Genomic DNA, 20,480 nt, shown 5'->3' with positions numbered 1-20,480 from the left:
CACCCTTTTTTCTAGCAGCTCAGCCCTAAGACCTAACGTTGGCTGCCGGGAGCTCTGGAGAATGAGGCCTGCGGTTAGGGGAATGGCGCACTCTCAGTGAGGCCGTGGGTGGTGTAGTGATCCGTGGTGGGTCTGGAAGCCTCTTGACTATATCCACACTGGCATGGTGTTGTGACTTCCTTAGACTTGTCTTACCTGGTTGTTCAAAGAATCTTACCCGCAGCCAAGGCTTGCAGAGCATTGACCCATCCCCTAACCAGCCTATTTTCCCTAGCTGTGCGTTCAGCTTCCAAGTTAAGGTGACCTGCCAAGCTGGAAAGAAAAGACATCAGCAAAAATCAGACATTTGCCAAGGGTACCCCCCCTCCACCTCAACCCCACACAATTGTGAGATCTGGGGTTGGAGTCCCTGAGGCTTTCTGCTCTGGTGGCTTTGCAACAGCAATGTGGCAACCCACAAACTGGTGAGTTTGAGGACGGTGAGCCTTGGGCAGACCTTGAAGTCCTTTGGAAAAAGTCCATCAATACCGAATTTGCTGTTACTGAGAACCTCCCCAGGAAGATGACCGTGACTTTCTCACACAGTTACCTTGTCAGAGGTTTTTCCTGCCCCTCACCCTCTGTGTCCCCTTCCTTCTAGCACAATAGAACTCGATGGCATCCATGTTTTCCACTGTAAGGAAGTGGATAGACTGTGGCTGGTCCCTTTTAAAGTAGGGCTGCCCCCCGCCCCCCGCCCACTGACAGAGAAGTTTTCAGATGAACCAACAGTACAGATTTTGGGTTAAGTTTGTAGAGAAGGAGTTCCTCATTTCAGTTTTACTGTACACCCACCTACACAATATTTTTTGATTCTCAGAATTTCAGAGCCATTAACCTCAAACCTTAAATCGAGATTCTCATAAAACTTTCCTGGGGCACTGTCATAAAAGAAACTAGGTCTCAAAATATGACTGTGTGGTACACTGTCCTTGTCCAGGAAGACAGACTGAGTAATTTCAAACCCTGGACTCACATATAGTTGCTAAGAATGGGGGTGAGGGAGAGAGGGGAGAAAAATCATAGATATGCCATGATACACGAGGGAAAATTTCATCTGGACTTCCCCCAAATATGGGATAATTATTCAGAAATAATTCTGAGGGCTTCTTTCTTGACATTCCACCAGTGTGCAGGTGCACATGTTTTGAATGGACTGAATGGATAATTTATTTATGCAAATGAGTTTTTTGCATAGTCCCAATGGATGTGCTTGTCAACTCCCAGATACTGTTTCCAGGAGGTGTCTAGATGCATTCTTTCCAGAGGCATGAGCAGACCCAGAATTCCTAATTTCTTTTTTTTTTTTTAAGATTTTATTTATTTATTTGACTGACAGTAGATCATAAGCAGGCAGAGAGGCAGGCAGAGAGAGAGAGGAAAGGAAGCAGGCTCCCCGCTGAGCAGAGACCCCGATGTGGGGCTCCATCCCAGGACCCTGGGATCATGACCTGAGCCAAAGGCCGAGGCTTTAACCCACTGACACCCAGGCTCTCCACCTAATTTCTATCTGGAATGCATTTAGGGGCAGAATCTGATTAATTAGCATTTAATATTGCCTTGACTCACTCTCAACTGCTTATGGAGAATGGGGATGGAAGAAAACTAGGAATTGATAGCAATTCGTACCCTCAACTGGATTCCACTCAAGCTTCATAATAATGGCTTCATCACTGCACTGACTCTTTGATCTACACCTCTGCCATTTCTGGACCAAGATGCCTACGGGCTTCTCACTGTGTTATTTAGCCTGCCTAGTGCTATTAAGCCTGGTGGGTGGCACAGTGACCTTTGTGTCAAAAGAGTCTCATGATTTCCCAGGCGAGACCAAGTCACAGCTTTTCCAATGGGTTTCCCCTCTACTCTTACTCTGAGCATTTAGCTTTTTATGTATTTGGTACTGAAGGGCAGGGGCTGAGAACTTTCATAATAGGATCCAGACCTGTTTATTTCATACTTCTCTCATTTCAACTTTACCATCTCCTTCTTCCAAGAAACATTCACATTTCCATTCCCTGCCTCAGTAAGTTATTATAGTCCAAATTTCAACAAGCTGTTAAGCTTCTCTTTTTTGGTAGAGGGTTGTGGTTTGGAGATCTCGTTTTGGAATGACACTGACTGTGGTCTGAGCTCTAGCCATTAGCTTTACTGTGTGACCTTGGTCAAATTACTTCTCAGCCTTATGAGGCTTAATTTCCTCATCTGCGAAGTAAGACTGGTAATAGCACCTTTCTGATGGAATTTTATGAGGATTCAATGAGCAGATGCAAATTAAATTCTTGGTCTAGTGACCAGGACATGGTTAAAACTTCATAAATATGAGTAGTTATTATCACTCGCTGTTCTTATGACTTTTCCATCTTCAACTCCCTTTTCCTCTTTTGTCTTTTGAAACATGGAAAATTAGTTTGCTGATCACTGTACACAGCCTCATGTATCATTAAGGGGATCACTGAAGACTGAAGGTTCCTACTTAGAGGAGACAGTACACATTTCCTGAGAGCCCACTGAGTCCTAGGCACTCTGCTAATGCTTTACACAATTTCTCACTTAACTCCCTACAGTTCCCTCAGAAGTCAAGATTCCCAAAGAACATCTAGGGAAACTGAGACCTAAAGTTTAAGTAGATGTGACAAGGTTGTTCTGACTCCAAAATCCATTTCCTCTCCTGAGAAAGCTGAGCCATGTTGTTTTTTTAGGGTGAGAGAATAGGTTCCGAGCACCAGCCTTCCAAATTGAGGGGTTCTCCCAAATCATTAGGCATCTAGGCAGTGATTTCACACATTTTCTCCTTGGGTTTGAGAGTCTGCTGTCTCTCATCGTCCCTGGGTAAAAGAGACCAAGCAGGGAGACCTTCACCCAAGGTCAGGTCCATTAAAATGTCCTTTTAGATGATAGGAACCCAGTCTTCTGGTTTATCATGAATGGAATAATATGGGAGCCCACAAAATATAAATAGATTGTGATGAACAAAAAATTGCTTATTGTCTCTACTGTCACCGACCCCTGCAGGTGTCACTCTGGTAGGCGTGGAGAGAGCCTCTGGAGTTGTGAAGGTGATTCTGAGGCTCCGTCGGCTTAGAGCGAGGAACAGAGTCAGAAGGACCATCTAGCAGAGAGCTGTGTGCTGCCGGGGGAAGCCAGGAAGGGCAATAGATTAGGGGAGAGGCCAGCTGTGCCCCTCATTCACACACAGCGGCATCTCTTCATTCTGTTTTCTGTCTGGGGGCTCCGTGAGAGTGGCACACAGGATTCTTAAGCTAAAACAATATGAAACATCTGCTATAATTATAAGAAACCTCCCCAAACAAAAAAAAAAAAAAGAAGAAAATACTGGCTACAAGCAGGTTGCCTGGAAGTGGCCAACTTTTGCCTCGTCTCCCCTCCTGCTCTGAGAATGAGAAATGTGCCTTCTCGAAGTCGCTGACGGGCATACTGTTTCAACACTCAAAGCTGTTGGGTTGGAGAACCGAAGTGCTTATCTCAGCAGTGGAGTTGGCACTGAGCGTAGAGCTGTTGGCGAGGAAAGATAAGGTAAGAAAGAGCACGATACCTTGCAGGGGAAGGAACAGAGCAGGGTGATTTAAGTCAGGCAAGAATGGGTATGTTGAGAATAATTAAATATGAAGGGGGAGTTCTGAAAACTCTAGTCTGTGCATGGTTGAGACTGGCGATTTACTCCGTAGCCCGAAGGGGAGCTATGTGTGTGTGTGTGTGTGTGCGCGCGCGCGCATACATGCCGGTGGGAAATGGGTCATCCTTTCCAGACAGGGTAAGCCACCCTGTCCCTCTCTAGCACTAGGGTTGCCCCCCACCTCAGAGGCTCATGGTATGTGCCATTGGTGGAGGATTTGCTCAGCTTGTAGGCACAGAAGTGATGGCAAAAGGCATGATCAGAGAGGTGCCATGCAAATCTGTTAGGACAACTGTCAGTGTCAGATCTCCTAGACAGAACCTTCTCCTCGGGGCATTCGAAGATTCCTGGGAATCTAATCTAAGTCAAAATGTAAGGATTTGGGGAACATGGCTTTTAGAGGGGAGTAAGCTAAGAGGCAAGACGTTATTTATGAATCCTAGTTCTTTATTTGACTCTAGCCAGCATAATTGGTGATCATGTTCTGCTCTATGTAACCTTCCTTCCATCATAGACAGAACTTCTCATTGCTGTCTGTCCTACAGTGATGTTCTTGTGTGGCTCTCACTACACAGTTGTCAGGTTCTGCCCTGGAGGTAACTCCATGTCATGAAGAGGGGATGATAGAAATATACACAAACACACACTTGCCTTCAAAAATAAATATAGGGCCTCTGGTTAAAAGGTGCTTTCTAAAGTAAGCAAGCATCTTCTTTCTCGCAAAGCAAGCATGGAACTCTCATTAACCTTGTAACCACAGCCTGTGTTGGTATTAAAATTCAGACCCCTTAGGGCTTTATACTTGGCTTGGAGAGATTCTTTATCTTGGCCTTGTTTTAGGAAGTAAGGTCTCCTGGGGTTCTTTGGTTCTATGTCTACTAGAAAAGGGGAGTCTCCTAGTAGACAACCCAACTGAACTCAGGGTCCCGGGCTATTGCCCACTGCCTGGTCTGGTGTGCTCTACCTTTCTTTTCTTCTGTGGGAACCAGCATCAGGACCTGATTCGAGTGGCTTTGTGCAGATCTGGGACAGGGAGATGGGGCCTTGGGTCTACAGGGAAGACCAGGAAGAGTAACTGGGTTTGTAGAGCTGGTTCTCGATCCCAGTATTACCTGGATCTTGACCTGAGAGCAACCTACATTTTCTTCCTCTCTTTTAAGGAATCTCTTTTAAGATTTCCCATCTGTAAAGCTCGGGCAGTCGGCTCCATCTCAGCACTCTGTTCACATTCCTGTGTCTTCTTCAATCTCTCCCCGCGCCACCACCCCCCATCCCAGTCCTGGGAGCACAGAATGGAAGGCATCTGTGTTAGGATTGGAGGTCTGACATGATAATGAGAACCTTGCCTGATTCCTTCTCAAGAAGGTTATGACTTTTAGGAAACAAAGGACGTATCTGTGTAAAGGCTCTGGTGCACTTGATGTTTTTGTGGTTACACTTGTAAATTTCATATCCAGGAGAGACGTGCTTGATGTATTTTGAGACTCTTGCAACAGAAGCTCTCAGCCCTAAATCCAACTTGTAGCATTCTCAGTGAAAAATCAGGACTTCCACCCATTTTTTCTCTATCAATCTATCTATTGATCTATCATCTATCAGTTAATCGTCTAATTTGATGCAAGTGCTTTCTTGTTGAAACTGACCATAGGTAGGGTGAAAGACCTTATTCTCTACTCTGAAGAAATTTCTCTATGGATTTAACATGCCAACAACAACAAAAAAAATCCAGGTTGGGTGTTTTTTGGGTAGGGGGAGGGAGAGAGGAAGTATTGTTTTTGTCCTTCTTCTAGAAGGTTCAGCTAAGATCCAGGTAAAGAAAAGAACCAATACTTGACAAGAACCCAGTACTAAATACATCGCTAGGTACTTTATATACATGAAGACTCCACAAATAGAATAGCTGGTGAGTATGAGGTAACATCTTTCCACCCCCTTCCACTGCCACCATCCCCAAATGGCTCTTCTGGGGACTGCCTTATGGGAGTAGTCCTTTGATGGAAAATAGCAGGAGAAGAGTGAATAAAGGAATGTAGAGGTACTCGGAACTCTTCAGCTAGGAATGAAAGGGAATGTAAATTTTAAGTGGTTGGGCCTGGAACAGTGAGCCACACCACTTTTGGGATTGTCTTTAAAGTCTACCCTCTTTTTTTTTTTTTTAATATTTTATTTATTTATTTGACAGACAGAGATCACAAGTAGGCAGAGAGGCAGGCAGAGAGAGAGGAGGAAACAGGCTTCCTGCTGAGCAGAGAGCCCGACGCGGGGCTCGATCCCAGGACCCTGGGATCATGACCTGAGCCGAAAGCAGAGGCTTTAACCCACTGAGCCACCCAGGCGCCCCTAAAGTCTACCCTCTTGACCACACAGCCCCTCGCTGCCACCTGCCCCACCGTGGTCTCAGGTTCATCTCAGGCAAAATCGTAAAGAAGGCCAAGTTCACTTCTTGGAGTCACACTAGCACTAATAACAGCCCACAGCACCCTGCCCCCAACATACACACACACACACGCACACACACACCCTTACACACATGTGCACGTGCGTGCACACACGCGCACACACGCGCACGCTCAAGTACTCCCCTGTGGGTGGAGGTGCTCCTTGAGATTGCTCCTGATTCATCTCTCAAGCTAAACATTACCAGTCTGTTCCCTCAGGGCTCTGCTCTCAGATCTGGAGCTGATAGACTAATTGGGGCTAATGTGATAATGCGCACTAATGACATTTACTGTTTTTATCAGACATTTGCATTTTAACAGGGCCCTTGGGAAACACACAGGCGGACCACAGGGGAGGGTGGAGATGTTTGGTGGAGGCTAGGAGGCAAAGGGGCTTTTCAGGGCTGCTTAAATTGCACTCCCCAAACCATCCAAACATCCGAGACCTGCCTGAGTTCCAAGACCCTCCCCAATGCACCCCTGCTCTCCCACCAAGTTTTTCACACATTCCCAAACCTCTGCATTCAGATTACATAAAGTAGGAAGACAGGCAAGGAGGGAATGTTGCTTCCCCTCACCATTCCACCTGAATAGCACAGACACTTACTTCTTGTTCTATTCAGTCTTTGCCCACATACACACTTTCTTTTTTATACAAGGAACTTCTTGGTTTTGATCACAAAATTTTGTTTCTTTGCCAAAACTCAATTTCCCTTTTCTTTCCCACAAAGGGGAGTTCTGATGAGTTAAAGAAGCCTGCATGGACCTTTGGCTCATATCAGGCCAGTGTCCAGGAAGACCCAAGAGAGAAAGTTAATGGTTAGGGGGTGGTATTTTTCCTCGCCAGCAGCCGTCACTCACCTACGGGGCGGGAATGCATTTGTGACCCAGTGAAGCAGGCCCTTGGCCCAGGGGAATGGCAGTTGCCAGGGCACTTGAAATTCATGGATCCTCTCCAGGATACCCCCGTGTAGAGACTGGGACTGTATAGTTCTTGTCCACACTGTTTTCTTTTCTTTAAAGATTTTTTTTTAATTTATTAATTTGATAGAGATCACAAGTAGGCAGAGAGGCAGGCAGAAAGAGAGAGGGGGAAATAGGCTCCCCACTGAGCAGAGAGCCCGGTGCAGGGCTCGATCCCAGGACCCTGGGATCATGACCTGAGCTGAAGGCAGAGGCTTTAACCCACTGAGCCACCCAGGCGCCCCATTGTCCACACTGTTTTGTTTTATTTCCAGTTTCAGCTCTTTTTCTCTCTAGTTCCTTCCTATAGGGAGTGTCAACGTAAAAAAAACCATGTTAAGTGTCAAGAAGGGATAAAGAAGCTGGGTGATCCTCCAACTGGATCGTCAGCCCTTGAGGATTGACTGTTCCGCCTGAATAGCTCAGAGTGGACCCTCCCTCTCAGGACTCTTTCTTCAGATTTCCCAAAGCTCTTATCTGGAGCTGGGGTCGGGGGGAGCGTGACTTTTCCAAGTCCATCGACATTGCCAAGTGTCTCTGTCAAAGACGTCATCATGGCGCCTGGGGAGAGCCCCATCAGACCCTGATACCTGCACAGCCAGGACACAGGTCTTAATACCAAAGTAGAGTTGACTAAATACAGATTAGTACACGAGACAGGTGTTTAAGAGGGCCCCCACTCCCCAGTACCATCATATATATCCTCCATGTTTGAACCTCTACTTAGTTCGTTTCTACGTGTCTGGGGGGAGACGGTGTCTTTGGAGGGCTAGCACGGCGCTTTTCACCCGAAACAGTCTCTAAGCTGAAAAGAACAGTCACCACCAAATCAATTCCTCATCCATTAACAGGTCGTCTCTCTGTTCTTGAGACACAGGCATAACCTGGTTAGACCTGTTTTGTTTGAACACTAACGTGTGAGTTGGCCAAATGCAAATGAGCCAATGTTTGTAATCCTTTATTTTATTTTTTTAAAGAGCCCAGCAGCCAATCAGAAGAGGGGGAAGTGACTTAGGGAATTCCCGGTTGGTGGCTTATTGCTTAACATCCTACAAAATGATTTAAAATTATTGTCATATGCATTTATCTTCACTCTGATGAGGGCTCAGACGTGATAACACCCGTGGTTCCCTGTCCCCGTGGGAGCTGGCGTGCGTGCTGCTGCCTCCCCTCCATTAGCCACAGCTATTGGATTTCCCACCCAGAATCTTTAGGTAAATGAGGTAAGTCTTTTATTTTTAAACCTTCTTTGGAACCTGGAATTCAAACACCTGAGTGGAAAGGGCAGGCTGCCTTGAATCAGATGAAAATAAAACAGGCTCCCGGAGGCAGCTGGCAGGAAGTGCAGCTCGCCTCACCTGTGCTTACCTCACTGGGGCTGGTTGGAGTCTTATTTTGGGAGGTAGCTGGGCTTCTTCGGATATTATCTGTGAATATGCTGCATTGAGTCTGGACTTCCAACCACCACAAATTTAAAGAGCTCCCTGGTTTCCCTCTCTCTGCGTGGCAAAGCCGTGTCCCTGGGTTGAGTTCTGAAACAGACAGGGACAGGTGACGGTGCAATAACTCAGTGAAACACGGGGTTGGCTGAATAGCCATTGGGGCTCAGAGCACATGTTCTCACTTTCTAGAGACGTCTTCTCTTGGTAGTTTTTCTGACTCATCGGTCAGAGAGAAAGGCAGATTTGTCTTTGGTGTAATCTGTTGTTGGAAAATGGCTGGAAACGGGTGGTGGCGTAGGCACTCACACTGGAAACAGTGGTCAGGCAGCCCAAGGAGGCGAGGACCCTGGGGAGAGCGGAACACTTAAAAATGGCTCTTTTCAGAAAAAATGACAAAGGATTTTGCCACATTGCAAGGGGACAGACTAACCCTTCGTTTGTGCCATCATGGGCTACTAACACCGGACAGGCGGACGTGCGTCAGCAGCACCAAATGCCTTCCAAAACAGGGACTCTTTTCATTTGTTTGACCACCAAAGGGAAGCGTCGTTGGTCTCAATGTGGGTAGAACTGGGAACAGTGTGGACTTACCTTGGGAGTAAATAACAACATCGAGTCAGGAAAGTAACATTTTCACTGCCTGTCTTTGAGTTTTGTGGAAGGTTGTGTCTTTCTAAGATGAACTGGGAGACCCCGTGCATCTATGTTCACAGGTGTCTCTGCTAGTCATCTGTGCTGACTTCAGTCACAGGGAGAAAGTGGGGGATTTTGGATTGAGAACTTTCCGATGGGAGGACTAATTCAGGAATTGGTTCTGCAGGCATGGGTGTGAAGACGTCTTCAGATAGAGACTTTCAGTGTGTAAAAGGGTAGACAAGAACCGTAAGTGGCCACGCATTAACGCCACTGAGGTCAAGGGACGTGTTGATTTCCAGGGAGGATGAGGTCATTAGGAAGCACTTCATGGGTAAGATGTCCCACCAGAAAAAGGCTCTTCAGAGATTTCAAGAGTAATTTTAACAGCTGTATTTGAAGTTGACAGAAGGCTTCACTTGTCCTCTTTTGGAGATGAAGCATTCTGAGACTATGAAATAAGTCATCCATTCTGTGTTCTTATAATCCAGCGTGGTGTAGGACCGTCATTTCTACACCAACTGCTGATGACTGGTGTGGATGGATGTGAAAAACCATGGGAACCTGAAATGAGGGTCCCTGGGAAGTCTGTGATCACAACGGAAAAAATAACAAATATAATGGAGACAATCCTTCTTCATGTTTTTGAAGTATTTTATAGAAGTGTTTTAAAAGAAAATAACTTGGAGGGCATGACTGTTGTAGGTTCTCTTGCATTGCTGTTCAGGATGGCAGCATTAGGCCCCTTCTAGAATGACTGTGGGCAGAGCAAGGAATTTGATTCAGGCCTTGTATGTATGGAAGATTGCAAATTCAATTCTATTTGTCCTTTCGTGTTAGAAAGCATCTGTTTGTTAAGTTCAAACAACAAGTTTTTGATAGTTTTGCTCCATTTTTTAATATATTGTAAGCTCCCCCAAACGGAAATGTCTTGGATCTTTCTAGACCTCTGAGAAGCCCTACATTCACACTTAATGGTTCCATGCCCTTTCGGCTCCCATTAAATTACCTCTTTCAATATCTTTTTGACCCTTGAGACGCTGAGACAAAAAGGAAATTGAGAGGTTAAAATATTTACTCAACTGTATTCAATTAGCTAATTGGAAAGTGGAAGAAACTCAGATTGAGTCGCAGGTCAGAATGTGAGTGCTTTGGGCCAAAGTTCACTTCTAGGAAGTAGAATTTAGCTTTCTGGACTCTTGTAATGTTTTATATTCTTCTCATTCTCCCTCTGCTCCGCAAATTATGGAATTTTAGCCCTGGGCTGTATCCTTTAGACTGCCTCTGCTCGATGCCAAAGCATCAGACACAGACAGAAAAGGTTAAACAAATCATTTGGAAGCCCTCCACTCTGTTCCTCTTTCTCCAGGTGGAGGCCTCTCTACCCCCTTTCCAACAGATGTGATTTTCAGAGAACTCTGCGCGGTGGGGTGGGGGGGATACCAAGAAAATCATGGCAGAACCAGCTAACACACTTGAGGAGTAACGCCACGGTTGTAGGAAACCAAATGTGAACTTGGAACTTGATATCAGTGACACCTTTTGGTGGCTCTTTCAGCCCATTTCCCTAGTTTGAGATCTCTTTCTGGTAAAACTGAAGTGATAGTCATTCCTGCTTGGGTGGGGCTCTGGTCAGGAGGCATGGAGTCCACCTTGGGCTCTGTGTTTAGAGACTGCGTGTTGCCACCCTGGTTTGTTACCAGGTAACTGATGCCGCGTCGAGGCTTTCAGCTTGAGTAAACTGAGTCTGAGGTAGGGAGTTGCCCTCCGAAGACAGAGGGAGGACGTCAGGCACAATCTTGCCAGTGTTGTCTTAAATCTGTTGCCGAACAAGGGAAGAGATGAGGACGATAATAAATTTTATTTAGTGTTTTCTTGTCTTATTTTTAGTAATATGATTTTAAATAATATGATCTGTTTTAAGATGCAGGTGATTGGGCTCTCGCTAGACATAGGTGACTATCATGTTTGTTTCGTTTGATGGGGTTTTAAAAGACCAACAGGGAACAAATAATGCAGTGGAGATATTGGCTCCCACAGCAGCTGATATTAGGGTGAGGTGTATGTTCAAGCCAAATGACATTAATGTCAGATGCTGAGAGGTGCTAGAGTAGAAATTTCCATGGATCCCTCAGAGTTATTTGATATAAAATGTATCGGGCTGCAGAGGGGAAGGTAAAAAAAAAAAATATTTCTTCAAGAATTTCTTTTCCCCCAAAGAATTTCAGACTTTTGGAATGATGGGAGTGGAGTGTGCATAAGGCAGTCCACCAGACTGCCAGTCAGGAGACCTGCCAATCAGGAGACCTGGTTTTCTAGTCCTGGCAAAGCCGGGTGCCCAGGGCAGCACACTCCATCTCTCTGGGCTTTAGGTCCTTCGTCCGGACAAAGGCATTTGAACCTGATTATTTTAAAGATCTGTTTCCACCTTCAGATACTGATGCTGGGAGAAGGCAGGTTAAGCCTAGCAGTCAGCAGGTGTTGCTTGAGTCTGCAGCAGCTGAGAAGGGCTGGGGGATACCCTGGTAAGGATGATACAGGCAAGAAGGTCAGTGGGAGCCCTTCCTTAAGGTCTTCGGAACTTGGCTGAAGGGATCTCCCTGGGGGAGGTACGAAGCCCAGATTCCTGGAGTCTTCATTAAGGGTGTCAGCGTCTGCTTGCGTGACAACGTCTCATCTCTATCAGTGTGCCTCGGGCATCCGAGGTGGGTGTGGGTGTGCAAGTGGACCAAAGCACGTGGCCACGGGGTGCTCTGATGCTGTCTTCTGTAGGACACCAGAGTAGCCCGCTGAAAACATTCGGGCACCCAGAGGAGCCCACTCCGTTTGTGGGGTGCTGATCAGCTTGCTTGACTGGCTGCCCAGCGATGATTGGCCAGAGATGGACTCCCATCTCCTAGAGGGGAGCCGAGACGCAAGCAAAAGGAGAGCATGGCTGGCCCAGCTGCTGGACAGCCCCCCCTGGAGACTTGGTGTTCTCAGAGGGCCTCAGCCTGAATCTGAAGTAACCAGACCTGGCAACAGGGTGGCCCATTTAAGGAGACTCCAGGGGGGTTAATTGGTCTTGTTTTGAAAGAGATACCCTGTAAAATATTCCTTTAAAAATTCATTTCGCTAGCACCTAACCACATTCTGTCTTCGGTTTGTTTTGTGGGCTGGGCACCCTGTTCTGGTTCATTAGATTCACATTATCTCTCCTCTTCCTATCTTCCTGCACACCCAGACCCTTAGAGCCTCCATCTCTGTCTTTCTTAGAAGCATCTTCAACATTATTTAGAGTATCTACCTATTTATTTAAAACATGTTTTCTGAGGAAAACAAAGCCAAAAAATAAAAAGGAACCAAATGCTTATCATAATATTTTAGACACCTCCTCATTAACCCCATTATTTTACCATAGCTGCTTATTTTTACTTTTGCCTGACCTCATCTAGATGCCCACTTTTTTTTTGAAGTTGTTGTGATTGTGGTGACCTTAAAATTACATCTTTTGTCACTTCCCCCTCACTCTGTATCATGGTCACACCACAAACAGTCTTGGGGGCTGGGTCTCATTGGGTCAACCGTGGATAAGAGGAGTTTCTGCCAGCCTGCCTGTCCTTTCTCAACTTGATACAAACGTCTTCTAAGAGCCTATTGGGTCTTTCATGGAATACAGAGAGGGCTTTCTATGTTTTGTATATGACAACGGAGTTTGGAGAATACTGTTGTCTTGTAGAGATTATTTTGTGATCCCTCTCAGGAACCTTTGAAAATACTCCCTCAGGAGGACCAACAATAGATGAGGTTAGTGAGGTCTGGAAGGTGAAGGCTATTTTCGGTGCAGTCTTCATGATGACCGCTCACGAGATTTGTTCTGTCTTTGCAGGGGGCTTCAGACTGGGCCCCAAGTTCAGCCAAACATCTCAGCTCACCTTTCACCCGTCTTAACTCCACCAGCTGGCAGGCTGTGGGTGGAAAGATGTTGACGAACAGTAGTAGACTTTGGCCGCTTGTGTATCTGAACCAGGCAGGAGGCTATGAGATTTTGGTTGCCTGGAAGCAGCTGGAATGTGTTACAGAGAATACCAGGTCTAGAGTCAGAGTACCTGGGTTCAGTTTTGACTCTGCCACCGAGTCGCTGAGTGAGTTTGAGTGAGTTATGTAAGCTCTAGATTATAAGTTTCCTCATCTGGAAAACGAGGTTAATGGCATCTGCCCATGGCTGTTGTCAGGATTAAATTATTACAGAAAAATCTCAAAACACCCGGACAAATGCTTGTGAGTAAATAATTAGTAATCTGTAGAGTGGAAATTGAGGATAGGTCTTCAATATGGGCGTTCTCAGAGGACATCATTTGGGTCAGACTGGTTATAGAATTCTGGGATTCTGTTTTTCAAGGTGATCGACGTAGGTTCTGCACTGTGACCTTGGGAAAGAAATGCGATAAGGTTTTCACCGAGGAAGACAGGCAGCAGGGACATGGGATGAACCATCTCAATGGGGGACCTCCGGATTGAGCTTGTCTTGAGCTGGTTGCAAACCACAGCCTGGGGGAGTACCACGGAAGACCTGATGTGGGCACCCAGCATGTTCCTGTCTGTGCGTTTGATGCCTGGCATGTAAGGGGCTTCCAGAAGAAACTGATTCCCCTCCAGGCAGTTCATTTGACTAATCACAACATCATATACCATTGCCCAACCTTAAAATTCTTAATAGGGTCTCCAGATGTATACTGACTACTACCCCCGGGGTTCTACAGGCTTTGAAAAAAAATCACCAAGACTCATGGGGTCTGCCTCTTGGTAAATTGTTCAAATGACACTTGTAGTGTCTGATAGTTTGTTTTAGTCATGGGGACGTGGTTTCTAGCAGTTGAACAAACAGTCCCTGCGGTTAATAAAAGTGCCAGATTCTAACATAGGATCCAAGAGACTCCTTGTGTCCGTAGAAAAAATTCAGGGAGTTGGTGAACTTGGACGTGTAAGAGAATGATGTTTTTATTCTTAATAACCTAACTAAAATTTAACATTTTCTCTCAATATAAATATAGGCAAAATCTAGGATAGTATTAGCTGTGACTGACTGTCCCCAAGAGAGATTAACAGACATTTTCGTATCACATTATGCCTGTTGCTGATGTCTCACAATATCAATTTTCATCACTACTTTGGTTTCCTGGATGTTATATGACCTGCACTAGATATTCTTGTTTAATGCGATGTTTAATGTTTAATAAAGAAGCACCTATAATATTATGATTTCACACATTAATTTTAAGAAGTACACTCATAATCGTATTTCAATATAAACTTCCTTTCTAATCTTGTAATTTTAATTTGTCATTTAAAAGCATTATTTTGGGAAGGGGTCAATAGGTCTCAGCAGACTGAAAAATGGGTCCATGTATATAATTAAAAGTCAAAGAACCTGGGGCGCCTGGGTGGCTCAGTGGGTTAAAGCCTCTGCCTTCAGCTCAGGTCATGATCTCAGGGTCCTGGGATCAAGCCCCACATCAGGCTCTCTGCTCAGCGGGGAGCCTGCTTCCCCCTCGCTCTCTGCCTGCCTCTCTGCCTCCTTGTGATCTCTCTCTGTCAAATAAATAAATAAAATCTTTTAAAAAAAAAGTCGAGGAACCCTTAATTTATATCATTCTCTTACATGGGGCCATTGAAATGATTTGTGAATGATGTCAGCTAATAGATGGTCTCTGTTAAAACAAGGGTATATGTTCTTCCCACTCATTGTTTTTGCCTATGGGTGGCTCTGGAGTTGTGGAAGGATCCTGGCATAATGGAGATAATGATTAATAATAATTAATAATGATAATAATAATAGTAATAACAGCTAGCGTTTGCTGGGTGCCTGCTGTAAGCCAGGTGTTATTACAGGCATGTTCAATGTCATACTTTGTTTAATACTACCACCTACTTCAGGAGGTCATTTATGGGGCAAAGACAAAAGATTCCCCCCTGCTCCCCATGGTGACAGAGTGTTGCTACAGATAAAGGGAAGGGATGGAACTGACCCCCTGAACAGGGTCAGTGTCCTGGATATCAAACCCATGGAGCACAGGGCTCCACACTTAGAAAGGTCTTGGGCATGGTTTAATGCTCTGCTATTGCGGTCTTGAAATTCTTAAAAAAAAGCTTTCAAATGCGGGATACCGAGCCCTGTGAATTACAAAGCTTGGTCCATTCCTGCGTGTGATGAAGTTGTGGTAATATGTAACAGCTCCTGATACTGGGAAGCTGGGAATCTGCTTGGAGATCCCCCTTACTCATCTAGCTGACCTTTGGTGAAAAGCTGAAGGATGCTGTACTTTCTGAGTTGGTGAATTTTGTGATTTTTTTTTTTTAATATAAAGATTTCTTTCCTCCAAAACAATTGGAGGAAAGGCTGAATAACTGGCTGGAAGGTACCTGGTTCCTTGGAAAGTCTTTCTGGTAGGGAGTTGCTTACCTTCCTATGGTTTTTTTCATTTCTTATTCTCCAGGGTGTTTACTACATACACAGGGAGCTAGGAGAAGCAGAGCAAAGCGTGTTACTGGAAGGGAAAGTGAGACTGGGTGCAATGAGAGACTATCATTCTTGTTAAGAGGGTGATGTGCATGAACTTGGCCTTCTTGGCTATTGTCACTTAATGATTATCTGTGCAGAAAGAAGACCCTATTTCTTCTAAAGAGGAGATCCTCTAATCCATGTGGAAATTCAGATAGTAGTAGTTGCTTCTCAAGTTCAAAGATGATCATGGAATAAACCTTGTGAGGTTCCGTCTGTATTCTATAGCTATGTTTTTACAAACTGTTCCAGGGTCATGGACATGGTGGAAGAAGGGGGGGGGGGCGGAGGTTTCCTAGATCTGTTGGTCAGAGTGATGGAATTCAGGCTCCCAAATGACACTTCCACAGTCTGTCTGTCCCCAGTGTGATATCTACAACACGACACAGCAGGTCTGTCATCAGGATCCCTGTGTGACGGCTCAGATGTCCAGAGCTCTTCTAGAGGAGCCATAACTTCCCCTTCACTTCTCAACAGTTTTTTTTTTTTCCCCTTGTTATTATTACTGCTCTTTTATCCTGGCTAATAAGTCTGAGGTGGCTTCAAGCAGCCAAGCCCAGTCTCTGAGTCAATCTGGGGCTTTCAACAAGAAGTCAGACTAAAGTTTTCACAGGTGGGTTGGAGTGGCCATGATCTGCTCTTTCTAGAACGCTGGGACAGTTGGACACCTAAAGGAAGTTTTACTGTTGGGCACAAGGAGGAAAGGTGTGATTCCTACTCACATTTAGGGAAAAAAACAATGGGAGCCATTCTAAAAGGATCTCAGTTCCCAAAACGGAAGTGTGAAGTTCTAAAAGACATCCTCTTCCACTTCAGAAATACAAGGGTTCATTTTCAGTGACAGAGAACGATGTTGCATTTCCTGTCATTTCCATCCTCCCCGACTCCCCAGGACATTCATTGTAATATATCCAGGCCCTTTACTAGCTCTGTGTCCCTGGCTAAGTCACTTAAACTCTTGGGCCTCACCTGTAAAATGGGGATAATATGAGTACCCGTGTCCAGGAGTATGGCAAGGATTCAATGAGATCATTCATGTAAAGCCTAGCTCAATCAATTCCTAGCGCACTGGGGATGCTCCAAGAATAGAAACTATCATCGCTGTCGTAGTTTTGGTTGTTATTTTGCCATTAGTCCGTGAGAGGCCATGTAGCTGCTATTGATGTTTCTTTGGCTGGAACATCTTGATTTTTTCTTGGAAAGAAATTTCAATCTCGAAATGGTCAAATCCATTGTTCCAGGCCCTCCCAGCCCCTCCCTGGCTCCAGTCCCCACCTCTTACCTCTCTCCACCCTTCCCGCATTCCTGCACAGTTGGTCTTGTTTATTTTTCAGTCAATGGAGGGTGTCGTTAAATCTCATATTTTTCTGGCTGCCCAGTTTGGTTCTGAGGCTCTCCACTCCCTGCCCTGCTCACTACAAGAATGCCGGGGATTGCCCAGCCAGCCATATCTCTCCTCTGTCGGAACACCCTGTTCTTCACGCTCCTTGAGAAGCGGTGTTTCGGAGACCTCCCCTGGCTGCCATGACCCCCCCCATTAAGCCAGTGGTCTGGTGGTAACGAAGACCCGACGGCTGAGAGAAAGCTGGGGAAAGGTGGCAATCTAGGGGGACATCGCACATTGCCATGTCCTGCGCTTTCTTCTCAGGGCTTACAAAGCGGTGTCAGGAGGCTTTCTCCGACTGTGTGTCTGTTGAAGGCTGCGTGATGATACCATTGCTTAATTAGTGTTGTTGTGATCTGCATTGGAGTGATTTGTTTAGCACTTTGTGGCCCTTTTTGGCTTGAGCTCATCATGTGATATTGACAAACCAATGAGAAAGAGAGTGTGGTGAGGCTTGAGTTAACGCAGAAATCACACCCTGAACCCGGACATCTCAAGCCCTTTTTACCTGGGACGTGGGATCTCAAGTCACTTAGCAGGACATGAGCGAGTCTACACAGTCCACCTTCAAGGTAGGTATGGCTAGCCTCGTTTCACCGATGGAAAAACTGGTCCAGGGACCAGAGGTTTTCAAATTATGCCTGCTGCCCAGGGCTGGACGTAGGAAGTCTGTGGGAGAGGCTGGACTGGGACTCGGCACAGCACGCTAAGTCTCTGCTCTAGGTTACCTGTAGACCACACCTACTCCCTGGGCCGTGTTGACTTTCGGAAGTCAACCATTGGGAAGGGTGTGGTTTGGGTTTTGATCATATCCCGGCAGTCCCTTCTCTGCCCCTGTTGATCTGATTCATGAGCTTAACCTAGGCTGACTGGAGCCTGGCCATGTCATTCTGCAGATCTTAGACACCCCTCGGTGCCCTCACAGGACCAGCCAATGGAAAAGTACAGTGTCTTCTGGCTTCCTGGCCCTGCCAGCTCTGGCGGGTCAATTCGATACCTCCTTTTCTTCTGAGGGAGTGGGAAGGTAGCATCCAAACTGAAAGCACAGGTTTTTCTTCGGTTTTTATAGGAAAAACAAATTGGCATGAATGCTTAGCCGAACCAGCTTAGGCTGTTTGGGCAGATGCCTTTCTTTGCTTTTTTCTGTTTATTTTCCAACAAATCAATGCTTAACTGCGTTGTTATTGGAGCAGAGCAACAGGTGCAAAAAAATAACTCTGCTGCCAACTCAAATGAAAAGGTAGGGCTTATACCCTCTGGGAGGTATTCAGAAGATAACAGAAGACCCTGCCAGCAACTGAATTAACAGCTCTGTTTACGGTGGGTTTTGTGTTAACAACGTGCTCCCTACCCTCCCACACATAAACACGCCATTGTCTCGGGGAGAGACAATCAGCCACCCAGACAACTAACTACTTTATCCTGCCCTGAGTGGAGACTGGTTTTGGCTGAGGCTGCTTTGTGAAACTCTGGGGCATGATCCTGGCCGCCAACTCGACAGCTCAGTAAGGGTTTCCCGTGAAGGCAAGGCCCTGAGGTTACCGGACAGAAGAGGACCTGCTTTTCGACATAGTCGCAGTTCTTTCCAAGGTTGGTTGATTCCAAATACCAACAGGTGGCCTGGCCCCCTCCAGGCAAGCTTCACTCTGTCCACAGCAGGAGGTGGGGAATGAGCTCAGAAGACTTTGGAAAGAGCCACCATTGTTTGGGAAGCGGTGTCTTTGCTGAATTAGTCCCATCAGGGCAAGCAGCTCTGTATTTTGTTCATCATTGTGTCCCCTGGCCTAGCAGACTGCCCAGCATCTGGTAGACATTGAATAAATACACAGTAACTGGAGGGGATGAATGAATAATTATATTAGCAAGACAAGCATGTCTCCTTGACCCTTTCTCTCCACTGAAGGCTAAGACGTCGATTTTGTTGGGGTATGAGGCCTGCAATCCAGGGAGGCTAAGTCATCTTTTGAAGGTCTAAGATGGGGGTGGGATTGGGTAAGGGCTGTCTCGGCCAGGTATGAGATTCTCTGGATGGAAGTGATGGTCATAGAAATCCTTGACAAATGCTGTGTTCTGAGGCTAGGTTTGCTCACTCAGTGATCAGAGTCCCGTACTTATGAGTAACCCAGCGCTGGTGAATTTCACAGTTCGGTGGTACTGAGCCCCGGGAGCTGATCTATTTCAAGTTGTAGAATAATACATCGACGGAGTCTCCACAGCTGGTTTGGAGCTCCCATTCTCTGGATGGGATGTGTTGTCTTTGGCTTTACATGGATTTCCATTCATAGGTGTTTCCTTCAAGGATACTATCTCCTGGAGGCGGTTATCTTCTTGTGAACATCGAGGGAAGGTGAGAAGGTGAGGTTCTCAACCATGAGAATGCTTGAGGCTTGGTTAAGGGAGGTTCTAAAAAATGAAGATTCTGGTTCAGAGGTTTGGGGTGGGACCCCAGGAAACCTGACGTTTTGCCCCTCCTTGGGTGATGATGATGGTGGTGGTGGTCTATAGATCAAACCTTGAGAAGCCCTGTATGGTCTCTTCAGCCTGGATGGAAATGAAGCATCCTGGGAATCTTGGGTGCTCCTATCTCCATATCTGTGCCTTTCCAAAGACCTACAGAGACCTAAGGGTGTACAGGAAGCAAGGCCTCTTTTTCTTTTCCTATTCATTTTCCTCTCTATTTTATGATTACTTGGTTTTAGACTAGAGAAGGGGGATTAGCAGGGAGACAGTGATGTGGGAAAAATGGTGAATTCATTACTGCATTACCAAACAGAGGTCCAGAATGGCCCTGCTGGTCACAGTCTGGTTCCTGCTTCACCTGTCAATGAAGAGGAACAGTGGGGCTCTTCCCGGTGTCACTGTAGGGGAATAAGCCACACCCATGCTAAGAGAGAGGGCAAGAATAAAATCTCTGAGGCTTTCTCTCATAGGTTGGAATAAACTTAGATCTCCTAAACCTGACTCCACTACAAAATTTTCTTTAGATTTCAATCCAACTTGGATGTAAGAGAGATTTCTTAAAGATCCAAGAGATAGGGGTCAATGATCTGTAGAGATGGTCTTCAGAGGGCCCAGCACCCCCCAGAATATATGCAAAGCAAGGTACGGATGAGTGTAGATGAGTGCTCCAGTGTCAAAAGGCTCTATGACCTTTTAGAGTCAAGCTTGCATCGTTCTTCTTAGTTTGCCACATCTGAAAGGGACTGATAAAGGCCCTGAAAGTCATGTAAGGCGATCTTGTCTTTGGATCGACTTTGGTGCCTGCCCTCTGTCAGTATCTGCATCTTGTCTGGGTCTGGCACCAAGAATGATAACGATCGGCATAACATGTATATTTCCAGATGGCTTACCGTCAGGAAAGTGTATCTATCATGGATCAACACTTGGCTTCCCTACACAACATCAT

General features: G+C 45.9%; 1 protein-coding gene across 2 annotated transcripts in view; it reads left to right on the top strand.

Annotated features, from left to right (window-relative positions):
• The first annotated feature begins 8,140 nt into the window (after positions 1–8,140).
• EHF (ETS homologous factor) overlaps positions 8,141–20,480 on the top strand; it is a 38,414-nt gene continuing 26,074 nt past the window's right edge. Inside the window, exons 1-2 of one of the 2 annotated variants that reach the window (XM_004755972.3) lie at positions 8,141–8,297; positions 19,360–19,429. The gene's annotated coding sequence lies outside the window, so the exon portion shown is untranslated. The remainder of the gene's footprint in view (positions 8,298–19,359; positions 19,430–20,480) is intronic. The other variant, XM_004755971.3, reaches the window with a different exon arrangement.

The sequence above is a fragment of the Mustela putorius genome, unplaced genomic scaffold, assembly GCF_011764305.1.
Source record: "Mustela putorius furo isolate JIRA1106 unplaced genomic scaffold, ASM1176430v1.1 tig00003859_pilon_pilon_pilon, whole genome shotgun sequence".
NCBI classification, from domain to species: Eukaryota; Metazoa; Chordata; class Mammalia; order Carnivora; family Mustelidae; genus Mustela; species Mustela putorius.
Note: the sequence above shows the minus strand (reverse complement) of the source record. Positions and strands in the feature narration are given on the sequence as shown.